This window comes from Typopeltis vanoorti, chromosome 17 (genome assembly GCF_054136105.1).
Source record: "Typopeltis vanoorti isolate ZY-2024b chromosome 17, IOZ_Tvanoo_1.0, whole genome shotgun sequence".
Classification (NCBI taxonomy): domain Eukaryota; kingdom Metazoa; phylum Arthropoda; class Arachnida; order Uropygi; family Thelyphonidae; genus Typopeltis; species Typopeltis vanoorti.
In genome coordinates this window covers 42,544,518-42,558,277 of record NC_143565.1, presented here as the reverse complement: position 1 = coordinate 42,558,277, position 13,760 = coordinate 42,544,518, and the positions used below count along the sequence as shown (strand labels likewise).

Below are 13,760 nucleotides of genomic sequence, written 5' to 3'. Positions count from 1 at the left end.
CAGATGAGGACTGAGATAGAAGTTTATTGATGTTTTTTTTTTTTTTTTTTTCTCTTTTGAAGAGCTGCTAGTTGTAATTGTTTGGGAATACTTCACGAGGAAGGCTGTTCCTGAGGATAGAGGTGGACGGAATAAAAGAGGGAGAGGAGAAGCAGGATTGGTGTGTTTGCATTTGAAAAACACACGCCAGACATACGTTTCCCCATATAACAACTAATATTTTATTGTTTTGCACGTTTTAATTCTAGCGCATGAAATTTAAAATCGTGGATTGCGCGTTCGCACTTGTGGTGTGTATTACAAATCAATCTCTGGATTTTGGGAAGAAATTTATTTATTTATTTATTTTTGAAATACGGACTGCAAAGAAAAATGTCCTCAAATGACATTTTTGAAATAAACACTAAGTTAGTGAGCACCAAGGTGACTTGGTTCTGTAATCTATACAGAGATGTCGCTTCACGTAACATTATTTTAGCTTTTCCTAATCAAATGTGTTTCTATGCGCTTCATTTCATCGAAATAATATTAAAGTATATCAATAAAATAAAATAAAGTCCTATAATGGTCATAAACATTTATGATGCTCTGTATAGATAAATCTTAAAACGCAGCGCCTCCATACTGAAAGAACCACATGGGTCCTTCGATTGGAAAAGACATTGCATTGCATTGAGTCATGATGAGCGAAATATTTATGTGAGAATTTTTGACTGCAGATGAATTACTCGGTCTCATTTTAAGGTAGTGGTGTTGTCTCCGTAAACGAGAGTTTTTTTGTCCCACATAACAGCTAAATCGGCAAGAGAACACAAGCAATTAACAGACAAAATTACAGGATAGTGGGTGGACTGTCCAACGCATGACCAGTAAACAGATCGTATGGTATGGATGGCGAATCGTGTAGCATAGAATAACAGATGACATAATAGAATAACAGAATAATAGATGTCACTTCTCGCTTAAAAATAAGCACATTAAAAAAAATCCCAAATCTGTGTTCCACAATGAATATATTTAATTACAATTATTCTACCTAGGCCATCGCAAATGTGCGTATCTCTGATTAAATTCATGTATATGTTGCTAAGAATGATAAAGAGGATATAAGTGACATTCATATCATAAAAGTGAAACATTACTACTACAAAAATCCTAAGAACTTCCATCGTCATCATGGGTGGGCTATCTTTCTTTCAACGTGAAGATAACGTCCTTTTCTAAAAACCTGTCGTACATCTGGAAGAATCTAGTGTAAACAAATACTCCAAGCTGAGTGATGAAAGTCATTCTCCGCTGGATCTGTAAGTCGAGGAACGTTATGGAAGTTGCATGAAGACATCAAGAAGCGATGAAGACAGAAGAAACGATTGAGTATAATTTCTTATTTTCGGAATACTTAGATTAACTAATTTCTTACGATATTATTCCCGTTTTGAGTTGATTTCTGTTTTTCATACAAAAGAACTAGGAAGTTCTGCAGACGTTTTAAGTGGATTATTCATTGGTACTAATGGAAGACGAGAAACAGATGAAATGCTTAGGCGCCTCTCTGCGTTCCGAACATAAAAGAACTTCCCTCTACTGAAAGCTGTTTTAACTTTCCTTTCTTACACAGGAGAAATGTGCGTGAGTGGCGGAGTGTGGCGCCATCTCCTGGAAAATATCCGCCAATATTAGTTTTTTCAATTCAGTTCTACAATTTAGAAACGGTATACAAAAGGCGAGGGGAGCTGTTTTGCAGAATCAAATGAAACAGAAAAATAAATCAATAATAGTAGAAGTATCTTTTATTGAACCTGAATAAATGGTTAGTTATTTAACCAGAAATATCATTTAAATATAAAAAGATGTAAAATAATTAACGGCTATGTTAAACACGACAGAAATAATTGAAGCTACATGGCACGAGCATTAATATCATAATATGAAAGTATTTCGGAAATATCTGTAAGAATTATGGTGATTATATGAGTGGTGAAAAAGACAGAATAATACTGTATTTTATTAACGATGTTATATTTGTGATTGAACTATTTCATTTATCGACGGTAAGCTATCGCTCTAATTTTTTTTTTTTTTTGTTTCATAACAGTTCATTTTTATGATTTTTTTATGTTAAAATTGAACTGTCTAATAAGAATGTGCTGTTTAGTTGTATCAAATAGAGAACGTGCGAATACATTCCTTTCCGGCTTTGATGTTCATATATTAACAATTCATCTCAGGACTAATAAAACTGTTGTTAAGAGTAGATCACAACAATTAAGAGGTAGCAAAGCAGATGTCAGGATGGCCGAGCGGTCTAAGGCGCTGCGTTCAGGTCGCAGTCCGGTTCTCCGGGCGTGGGTTCGAATCCCACTTCTGACAAAATATTTTTTTTTTTTGTTCATTCATTTGTAATTTCATAAAAATCGAATAATTTTAACTGCAGAGTTTAAACGAATTATCGACACTCTCCGTAATATTTTACTTTATTTTTAGTTTTTACTTTTCACAGATATGAAGAATATTAACGGCAGTAAAATAACATTCATAATTTATACTTCAGAATAAATTAGACGACAAATGGTAAAAAATAAAAAGCTGCGAAATCACATAATTGAAACACTAAAATTGTCTCCTGAAATAATGAAAAATTTTATAGCACCTACGCGAATTGTAGGAACAGTTTTTAATGGGAAAAATAATAACTTATAGATTTTGGAATGGATCTGAACTGAATTTATTGCTTGTACGTTTGACTTAGTTAAATGCTGCAATTTCCAGATATCTACTGTATATCCGGAGATACTAATGAATTGAGTTTACAGTTCCTATTGCGGGATGAAGTTTGCATTCATTTGTTTGTTCGTTTATTTTTACAAGAAAAAAAAATAATAAAATGAAGCAATGTGGAGAAAATATTACGCCCATTCATATCTACAATTGTATTCCAACCTCGTTCTTGTCTTTTTCCACTATGCTTCTCTGGTATAGTGGAAAAGATATGAAACGAATTATTGTTGAAAAATTGTTCTGCCTCCAGAGGAGAATAGTTGAATCTGTAGTCCTGAATCTGGTTTATTTATTTCTTATTAAAAATGAGATAACGATAATAATAATAATAATACTGTTTTGAAGTCCAGATGTGATTTCGAAATCCATATTTATTAAACTTTTCGTGTCAATTTTCTGGAAAGTTGTCAGTAAAAATACACTTTACATCACGGAAGTCTGCGTATGAAGATCAAATAAGGGCTCAACAATGAATTAAATCATATCTTTGAAAGAAGGAAGTATTTTAAATATTCAGAGAGTAAGTACCCGATTTAAGATTTTAGCGCCCATGAGATCAGTACCATCATCTATCATATTATATTACTATGTTTTTAATTTCGGCGCGCATTTTCTAATTTAGGAAAAACACCTGATTTTGAATTAAAATTGAATAAATTATTATTTTGCATTTATATATTATAACTTAATATTATTATATAATTACAAACTATTTTAAAATAGTATCAAATTGAAGTTATAATAATTTTAATTATATAATATTTTAATGAAAATATATTCGCCGCTAATGTTCCCTTGCGTATGGCCTGCGTGAATACAATGCATGCCGATTAGGCCACTTTAGCATAGTGGGTGGATGGGTGGCATTCTTGATAGATAATTTGAAAACCCTACTTAAGGACCGAACGTAAAACTCTTTCAAGTCTCCAATATATAAGATGCTAGTGATCTCACACGGGATCATTTATCATTTAAAAACATTTCCAATATAATTCCTCCCCTATCATTCTTGACAATACATCCTATAAATCACACTATCATGTTCTATATACGGATTATAAGCGTTTATACGAAACAAAAAATATATATAATTAAGAAATATATTAAATGACGAGTTCAAAGAACTTTTAAATATTATGTGCAAGTCACACGTTTTGTTATAAACTGTCATAATTTAACATTGATTTTAAAATTTAAATTTAATTAAGTAACAGCTGAAATGACCAATTGTTGTAACAGAAATGAATGCACTTATTCTTACCATTACAGTAAACACATATACATGGTTGTAGAGATCATATCATAAGTCAAGTGGCCCTCATGTGGAACGCTAAGAAATATAAAACGACATTTAACATGTAGTCGTTTTATAAGGAAAAGAAGTGGTGCCCGGATACATGAGAATTCACGTTTAATAAATGGTGCATTTTAGATTTATTTATTTTTTATTTATTATGAATAATATTTTATTTTATTTCTTTTAGTGACTGTAATTTGCTTACAGCTGCGAGCTTGCTTGCATAGGGTGGGTGGACTGACCAAATGACATTCTGATTAAATGGATTTCAGTTATTATGACCATTATTATTATTATGTGCATTCTATCGGAAGACGCACTTCCCACCATAGTTCATCTATGGTGGCAAGTGCGTGAACTCTACCAATTACCGAATTTATATTTATAAATGAATTTATCTTCATATATTTATTTGAATAAATATAACTATAAATTCGTTTCAAGATCGGTTATGTATTTGTGAGATGAAAACCGGAGTTCCCGGAAGAAAACCAACTCCCACAACTACAGCCTAAAACCGACTCTCAATGTTGAGGGGAAAAAAAAAACAAAAAACGAACGCAATCTGCCATAAATTAATTTTCTTAGTCTCTTAATATCACGGATTTTATGGCCTTAACAGATTAATCCATCAATATTTATTTCAGTGGATCTCTTCGCCACCAAACCTTTTCCGATTTTTAACAAACCCCATAATCATGTGTAGCATATACCTAACTTAGCTACTATTGTTCTAATTGGATTCCTCGCTATCGAATTTGGACATTAAAAAAAAAAAAAAAAAAAAAAAAAAAAACCTCCTGTAACCAACACGTCTTAAATCATTTGTTCTCACTTAAACATCTCCCCTTTTTTGTAATTTTTCTCACAAATAACTTTATTTCAGTCACTAATTCTAGTCACACACAGATAAATACTCTCCAATAACATTCTTGAATGTGATCTAACCTGCCTACTTCTCTTACATATAACAGACAAAGATTTTAATGCTAATGCCTCCTTTACATAGATGTTTATTGTATTTTATGTAAACTGCGCGACAGCAAAGTGTATTCCATTAAAGGAGTATGCCGAGAAATCGAAGGCATGCTTTTGCTGCACACTGCAAACAATATTACCAACCAATGTAAGAGTAATATTTCGGCACAAATGAAGATTAGGGAAGCTAATACCGCTGGACCAAAGGACGTTTTGGAAAGATGGCAGAAATCTTGGCATTAGATGGAAACGATCGATCAGGGGTTCAGACTATTAGTACGATACCAAATAAACAGCCGTACAGACTCGGTTTCTACGAAAGAATAGCTGCACGTAAGCCAAACATGAATAATGGCGATAAACAATGCAGAATGAATCGTGTAAAGAACACCGTGGCTAGTTCGTAGGATGTTGTGAACCCATGATATATAGTGCGAACCACTCTACATTTATTTCGGAAGTTGACGAGTATAGGTTTGGCAGATTCTTAGAGAACGCCTTAATGCCCAAATGTATCATCTCAAGTGTGAAGCTTGTGGAAGAGATGTAATGGTGTGGAGCTGCTTTTCATGGTTCTAGACCTTTGGTTATAATGCTACTTTTGAAAAATGATGCACCACTTTTGGATAATGCGATGCTTCATACATTGCGGCATTTTATTGAATAGCATCACGTCTCTTTCAACTACGCCAATACACCATGTCACAATGCAGGTAGTCGCAATCTCAAAAGAACACCAGTAGGACTAATTAAAACTTCGGATGCTGACAGAACAGTGTTCAACAACGTACATGGATTAGTGGCCACGCTGAAGGGAGAATGATCCAGAACATTTACTGATATTATCACAAAGTAATGTAGAGTATGACTAGAAAGATGGAAAATGTGACCAAGACCAAAGGAGAGCATATGTCATTGAGGTGTGTGTGCAATGTAAATTTCTTTGAAATACAGTGATGTCGTAATATTTATTTCACCAATATGTGTGTGTGTGTCCCCTTTCTTACAGTATATATTTGGGAACCGTACTATATTTCAATAAAATTGTATTTAATTTTATTTCCAGTTTACCTAGGAGGCATGATACATAGGCATGATGAATATTACTAGAAACATTTTTGCTTTCCATCATGTGTTCCATATAAAGTAATTAATGGCAGTTATTTTTTCCCGTTCCATTAGGAAATACTGAGCTAGAGCATGTTAGTATAATTTTTTTTTTGTTGGAAATATAAATACTGTACTGTATTTCAAATCTCGCACATATTTGGAGGACTGGAAAAGTACAATTTTTGGTCTACAGAGGATTTCTAACTCATCTGTGGATATACTTGTATGTTTACAACCATTCATGGAAGGGACTGTAAATGGGGAAAAAAAAAAAAAAAAGAAAAGGCAGAAGCTAAAGACAGATTAAAGCCTATGCAACATCTTCACATTTGAACAACAAGTTTGTGCGAAGCTCAAAAACATAAATACAATGAACAACAGCAACTGCTTTTTATATGAAGAATTGTAGATATATTTTATATTTGCACATTTTTACTATCAATTCCACACATGAAAGGTGCAGGATAATTTTTGGTGCAACTGGTTTGATTGTGATTATAGTCAATGCAACTATGGCTATGAGGCCGATATATCATGCCTGTTAATTACGTATATTCTCTGGCCGAGTTGTCTGTTTTTCAGAATGAACAATCCGATTTTCTGGAAAGAAAAAAAAAAAAAAAACTGTCATTTCTGTATGAAACTGCCTTCATGTGAAAAGTTCTTATATATATTTCTCGCATCCTAGACAGGAGTCAAACCCAAAAGTCTTTACAAACGAAGGACAAATCTCATGTCGTTCTCACGACTGAGTCATACACGAATTTTTGGTGGTGCACACGAAACAGTGCAGAGCTAATTTTTGCATAATCGAGAAAGCAGATACAAAAAACAGTGTTCATATAAGATTCCACGCTACCTTAGCAAAGACCAACAGTATCATACTGTATCCATTCCCTTTATCCAACTCAACCGTAACATTACTATAAAACATGAGCAAACTGCTCAGATATGACCTCCATTTAGTAAACCCATGCAGTTCCTTGCAAAATATATGTTGTGTGTCCACCCATTTCTGTATGAGAGCTCTTACCAACTTCTCTAAAATCTTTACAATTACTCCACAGATACTGACAGGTGGATGGCTAGACACATCAGTCTGCATCACTTTTGAATTAATATTGTGTTTTATGGAATTATCATACATTCTTTCCATTCTTGTGGGATATTTCCTGAGCTCAGATTCAAATTATCCAAACATGTTAAGGGCCTATCCAGTTCAGCTAAATATTCCTTTAGCATACGCGCTGATATCCCATCTGTCCCAATTGCTAAATTCTTATACAGGTTATGCAATAGCTCTAAAATCCCCTTCTCATGCCACTTTATCTCTGCATCCAATGTAGTGGCAGCACTGTGAATTACCAGATTGAGATCTTGGAGAAGATCTCAATCTTAATTATCTAATCTGCTTCTGATACCAACGGTCTGCATTTAGTAAAATTATTCTTCCATAGTCATTCTTTCTTCTACTTGCAGCATGATAAAATTCATTTGGGTTTCCTTGAGCCTGTATAACCAATTTTTTTTTCCCATACTCCAACTTAGCTTTCTGTAGAATACTCATAACTTTTCTGGCATGAGCATTATATACTTCATAATTCCTCTCATTCTTATTCTCACGATATTACTTCCACGTCATCTTCTTATCGATCTCTTGTTTAATGAGGCTGCACATCTATTTTACTCCCATTCTATTTGTTCTTCGAACTCTAGGGTCATTCAAATACCGTATCATTTAAGCATTTTTTCAAAGCTTCCAATGCACTGCCGGTATCCTTATTCCCATTCAACAACTGGTACTATTGAACCAAAGATAGTATTCTTCTGATTTTGACATAATTTTCAGATTTGTAGTTTAGCATATAATCTGTCTTGATTGGAACATCCATACAGTTGGCAACTTCCCGGGTCATTATGGCATAATCATTGTCATCAACTGAGAGTGATCATGACATCAATTATATTGAGATATATCTCTTTAGAAAGTGCAAAGAGACGACCCTCTCCTTTAAATTAGGATAATTTCCCCATAATGGGGGATTCAAGTCTAAATCATTCAAAGCAAAGGTGGACCCATGAAGATAACAAAAATGACGCTTCCTTGAAATTAAGATACTGGATTCGTATTGTGTTGTTGGATACAGAGTGAGAAAATAGAAAAAAGAATATTGATTTCGTTTTTGAACAGATGAAATTTGTACTGCTTGAGGAACACTAGATTAAAACAAAGGTTGCATCAGAGAACAGAAAGTATGAAGAAAGAGAAATTGACTGTAGGTTTGAAGGTGTATCGGGTATGGGTGTTGTTCAGATTTCTTACCGATTGAACACGTTTAGAGGAGAGTAGGTGATAGATGGATGCTAGGTCAGTTGAACAGCACAAGTGGAAATGTGGAAAAGGTATAAGGTAAAAATAAATCATCTGTGTAATAGAGAGCAGAGCGAGCCTGTAAGAGAGAGGAAACACCAGTTAACCAAGCTGATCTCTTCTGGACAATATCAATCATTTTTAGATACCCTACCCCAAACATGCGAACAATAATTCAACGTAGTACAGATTTGGAATTTGTCCACTGTTAACAGCTGAATAGATGAGAAGTAGATTTTCTCTTAGGAGAAAATCTACGAAGAGGACATCGAATGTTTTAGATATGAAAGACTATGGAGTAATGTGCTAAGCAAGCCTAGAAGTACATGTCAGTCTGAGAAGAGAATCTGATCTTTGAGGAGCTAGTTATCATCAAAGGTAGGAGAGGCGAACTAATTTTTTTTCTCCGATTGAAACTTTCCCAATGAAAGTTGGGATGCCTATAACAGGATTCTGAAATGGAATCCTCTATCACAACATATGAATCCGTTTAAAAAAGAAATTGCGATACTTCTTTGTGCACCATGGTTTCATTTGGTTGGAACACGGCGGAAGCAACTAAGACAATGAGGCTAGGTGTATTATGTCAATTAACTGCGTGCATTCTTCAGCCGGTTTGCCACTTTTGTTTGTTTAAAAAAATGACAAGCCTTATAAACTCAAGGTGCTAACAAGCTCGTCCAGAGCAAGCAAGCAAGCAAGCACCCATGACCGTGGGACTCGAACCCACGATCTGTTGGTTGGAAAACGAGTATGCTATTCACTCGGCCAACCAAGCCGGTGCTTTGCGGGATGAAAATCCCTACAATTTCTACATAAGATCGTATAACTGGCCTTCAGTTGAAAAGCCCTTTTAAAGGTTCTTCGCATACTGCATGAGATTCGAGACCAGGTTTTTTTCCCAACCGCAACTTAGTTCTCGAAACCGACTAAGCTACAGTGGTAAGTGCAACGACCTGGCGCGGTGTATCTAGTTCAAATTTTCTTTACTCTCAACAACATTACTGTAAGCATCTAAAAATAATAAAAGTCCATCTAGTACAAAAGACGTTGACAGACTGATTATCTCCAATAAAGAGATATTCACTGTCATCACTTTGCTTGGATTTCATCCATGTGAAAGCACAAAGTTCCCAACATGTTGATAAAAGGTTAACCATCTGCAACCAATTTGTTGTGTCATCACTACCAATTCATGACACACACATATGTACATGAAAATGATAATGCACAAGGAACAGTTTTGTTGGATTTATAAACGGCTGGAGAATAGAGAGAAGCAGTCTTATTTGCAGGTGTGTAACAACATCTACCAGATCAAATTTCTTCATTAAGCGATAAGATGACCCATGATATACAATATACAGCTGCATTAAACCGAATGAAGACCAATTGGACATAAAACTAAAACGCTAAAAATAGAACATGTGGGACTCTCCTGGGTCAAATTAGCATTTGACCATTGGCATATTATGGTATTCTGGATGCCGGTAACAAATGAATGACTTTGTGATTTTTATCAATGAAATAAAATAGATAATAAAAATAATAATGGTAATAAAATAAAAACAGTAAAAATATATAATAATTATTATAAAATCAAAAACAAGGAATTTGCTTTTAGCACAATTTAATTAAACGTTTTGAAAAACTCCATGAATATTAAAAAACAAACAAACATGAAATTGAAAATCACAGAAATCAAACTAAATACCTTAAGCAAACCTCGAGTGCGCCAACAGAATAATGCCCTATTGCATATTATAGAAACGTAAATGAGGATACATCATCATGCATATCAAGGATTTAGGACTAGCGTGGCCTGTTCCGGCCTTAGAAGTCATCGTTGAATCATTTAAGAGGACGTCCTGGTTTTCTTTTTCCTAATGGCTTGCACTTTAACGCTTGTTTTGGTAATCTTTCTATTTTCATTCTTTGAACGTGTTTCATCCATTTATGCTTATATTTTTTAATTTTTTCTATTACTGATTACTGATTATCAGTAATAGAAAAAATTACTGATATTACTGGTTTTTTAATTCTTTCATAATTTCTTCATTTCTTTTGTGATCAAATAGAGTATACTTTGCAGTTTTTCTCATAAACTTCATTTCTGCTGTTGTTAATGTTTGTTTGTCTTTTTGTTTTATTGTCCAGATTTCGCTTCTATACATTAAGACTGGTAGGGCTCATGTATTGTATACTTTTAGTCTGGTTTATATTTAAACCAAACCTAGTTTTTGAACTAGGTTTGGTTTAAATATAGAGTTAATTACACCTGTTATTTTTAAATATTTTGCAATTTTTATGTTTATATCTTTTTCATTTTCATATGTGATCGTACATCCTAGGTAGTTAAATGAATTCACCTGTTCTAAGAGCTTGTTATCTATTACTATTTTAGTTCTTGCTGGATCTTGTCCTTTAAAGGCCATAGTTTTTGATTTTTCTGTTGATATTATCATACCATAATCTTTGGCTATCTCATTTAGATCTAAAATAGCTTTCTGTAGTTTATCTTCAGAATTTGTAATTATTATTTGGTTGTCGGCAAAAAGGAGAATGTTTAAGTTCACAGTAGGAGAAAGTTTAATACCTTGATGTAAATTTTTATTCCATTTCATTATTATTTCATTTAGGTAAATATTAAAGAGAGTTGCTGAGAGGGGGCATCCCTGTCGGACCCCTTGGTTTATCTCTCTCGTATATGATAGCTCATGATTTAATCTTATTTGTATTTGATTATTTTCATATATACTTATGATAGCTTTTAGGATATTATTTGGTAAATGAGGATACGAGATCCGAAAATAAAGTTTCTGGACTGATTTTATTACGGAACGCATCAGAAGCAATCTCCCCTTTGTTCGATGTAATTAGTACATCGAACAAAGTGTTGTTCGATGTAATAATTAATAATGAACATGAAATTTTTAGCGAAACTATTAGAATAAGTTCCTGTAATTTTAAAATACTTCCTGAAATTATCAATGAATCGCATCTACAGCACTTTCAAAGAATTGGAGAAAAGATGACAGTTCTAAGAAATCGACAACATTCAATGCACTTGGTCTCATATATAGCAGCTTTTTCCCCTTTTTATTTACACAATGAAAAAAAAAATAATAAAATGAAATATGGACGACTTTTGAAACTTCTTTATCAATTTAGTTTTGCAGAGCGTGCGTATGTTTGGAGATAAACCTCTGAGTGGATTGATTTTATAATAATCTACGATGAAAAACAGTTTATCCTTCTAATATGCAGATTTTATGTGAAGGTGTCTGAGAGAAGGAAATGCATTTCCCTCACATCTTCTCCTGAATATGAGGAAGAAGCATTTCCCCATTACTGACACACACACTCTTCAACTATTCTTTAGTCTTTAGTAAAACTAACTGGAGGCTAAGTAATTAAAGATCTTATCTCGTAGTGTCCGAAAAATGTGAGGAGGTAAGGCTGTTTCTACAAAGAAAGTGAATTTCCTGATTATATTCGGAAAGATCCGAATCCCTTTCAATTAATTATGATGACACTTTTTAAACACAACTTCCTTGATGAATGTTGCCAGGTAAGAACTGCACACACATACACACACACATAGCACGTGTGCATAAACTTCCGCTATAAATGCACTGATAATTAGTGTTCTTGCTTCGGGGTTTGACGCATTGGCTGTCAACAGGCTGTCTTCGCAGTTAGCCGACAGGGATTGTGTGACTGACACCGATAACGACAGACGGAGGTCGGTAGGCGTGGGCTGCTGTGGAGTCGGTCTGGCTCATCCCAACTAGGCCTAATCAGAGACATACAAAAGGTCTGTTCTTGTCACACAGTAGACCTTTCTGTGAACACCGCGCCTGCCATAGGGGTCGGGGCTGACTACTGGCTCCAGCATTCTTCCTTTACTCCCATCTTCTCTCCCCCCCCTCAAAAAAAAAAAAAAACCCTTGTCAGATAAGAATTATTACGCATACTTCTTAACAATATTATCAAGGCTATAATTATCGATCGGGCCCTTAGGCAATTTCCGGAAGGTATACAGGAAGTCCTATATTCTCTAATTGATAACCACTGGAAGTTAAAAAAAAGTGTTGCTTTGTTTGTTTCATTTGATTTTGTGTGTGTATGTGTGTGTGTGTGTGTGTGTGTGTGTGTGAGAGAGAGAGAGAGAGAGAGAGAGAGAGTAGTGTCTTAGCGACTGCAGATACAGCTGTCGAAATCGTACCTGGTCATTCCAAGTGAAATCATCAGGGTAGGCCGCATAATTTTGAATAAGACAGTCTCCTTCCATCAAAATTACGCAGCTTCAGCTGCATAATTTTAATTATGATGAAAGTGGGTATTATTTATTAGATTTAACCGGGATCGTATTAATTATGGCGGTCATTTCTATCGACGGATCCATAGAATATTCGCAATTTCGGAGAGTTTTTAAATTTATCACAACATATTTCCAGATTGTTTAATTTCTGATTTTTTTTATCACTGCCATTTTAATGCTCAAGGTTGTGTAGTACTTCTTGATTCAATATTTGCATTTTTATGACCAACTAATTTTTTTTTCTAAGATGGCGGACAACTGCTTAGGTGTTCCAAGTGTTGCTTCTCTTTATTTGTACTCTACCTATGTGAAATACGAATGTCCCCAAATCGCCTTGAATAAAGACTTTCTTCTAAGAAAAAAATCGCCTCGAAGTTTGCAAAAAATTTAAAAAAATGTCTGACCTTGAAGCCCAAAAAAGACTTGTGGAGGACCAAATAAAAATCATAATATCAGTTATGATCTGTGGCAATTATGATCATTCGCTGAAATTTTTACGAGGGATACTCTTGATAGGTGGATATAAAGCAAAATTAATTCCATTCTGTTATTTTCATTTCTTCAGCTCAGATAGCTTTTTGAAAATGAAGAAAACCACGATTTTTGTGTGGCATCTTTCAGTGTATTTAGTATATTTACTTATCAAGAAGTTTTTGCCCGTTTAAGTGTTTTAAACCTGGTCAATTAAACAGAATTTAAGATTAGTTGTTCACACATTCCTGAATACTCGTAATATTCATTTTCTTCCTAATATTTTTATTTTTAATATGATTTTATTTTAATATGCTTAGTTACATAATCGGTGTACATATGAATGTCTTATTATAAATTAGATTTATCACATAATAAACCACTAATAAAAATCTGTATCAGAATAATCATTATAGCAGCCATGATGTATA

The 13,760-nt window shown here is 34.1% G+C and overlaps 1 protein-coding gene and 1 non-coding gene across 2 annotated transcripts in view; one reads left to right on the top strand and one right to left on the bottom strand.

Annotated features, from left to right (window-relative positions):
• Positions 1-13,760, bottom strand: part of LOC150097323 (septin-9-like) — a 248,179-nt gene that overhangs the window by 186,979 nt on the left and 47,440 nt on the right. The gene's annotated exons all lie outside the window — the stretch shown is intronic.
• TRNAL-CAG (transfer RNA leucine (anticodon CAG)) lies at positions 2,287-2,370 on the top strand. The gene has a single exon. It is a non-coding gene; the product is annotated as a tRNA-Leu (tRNA).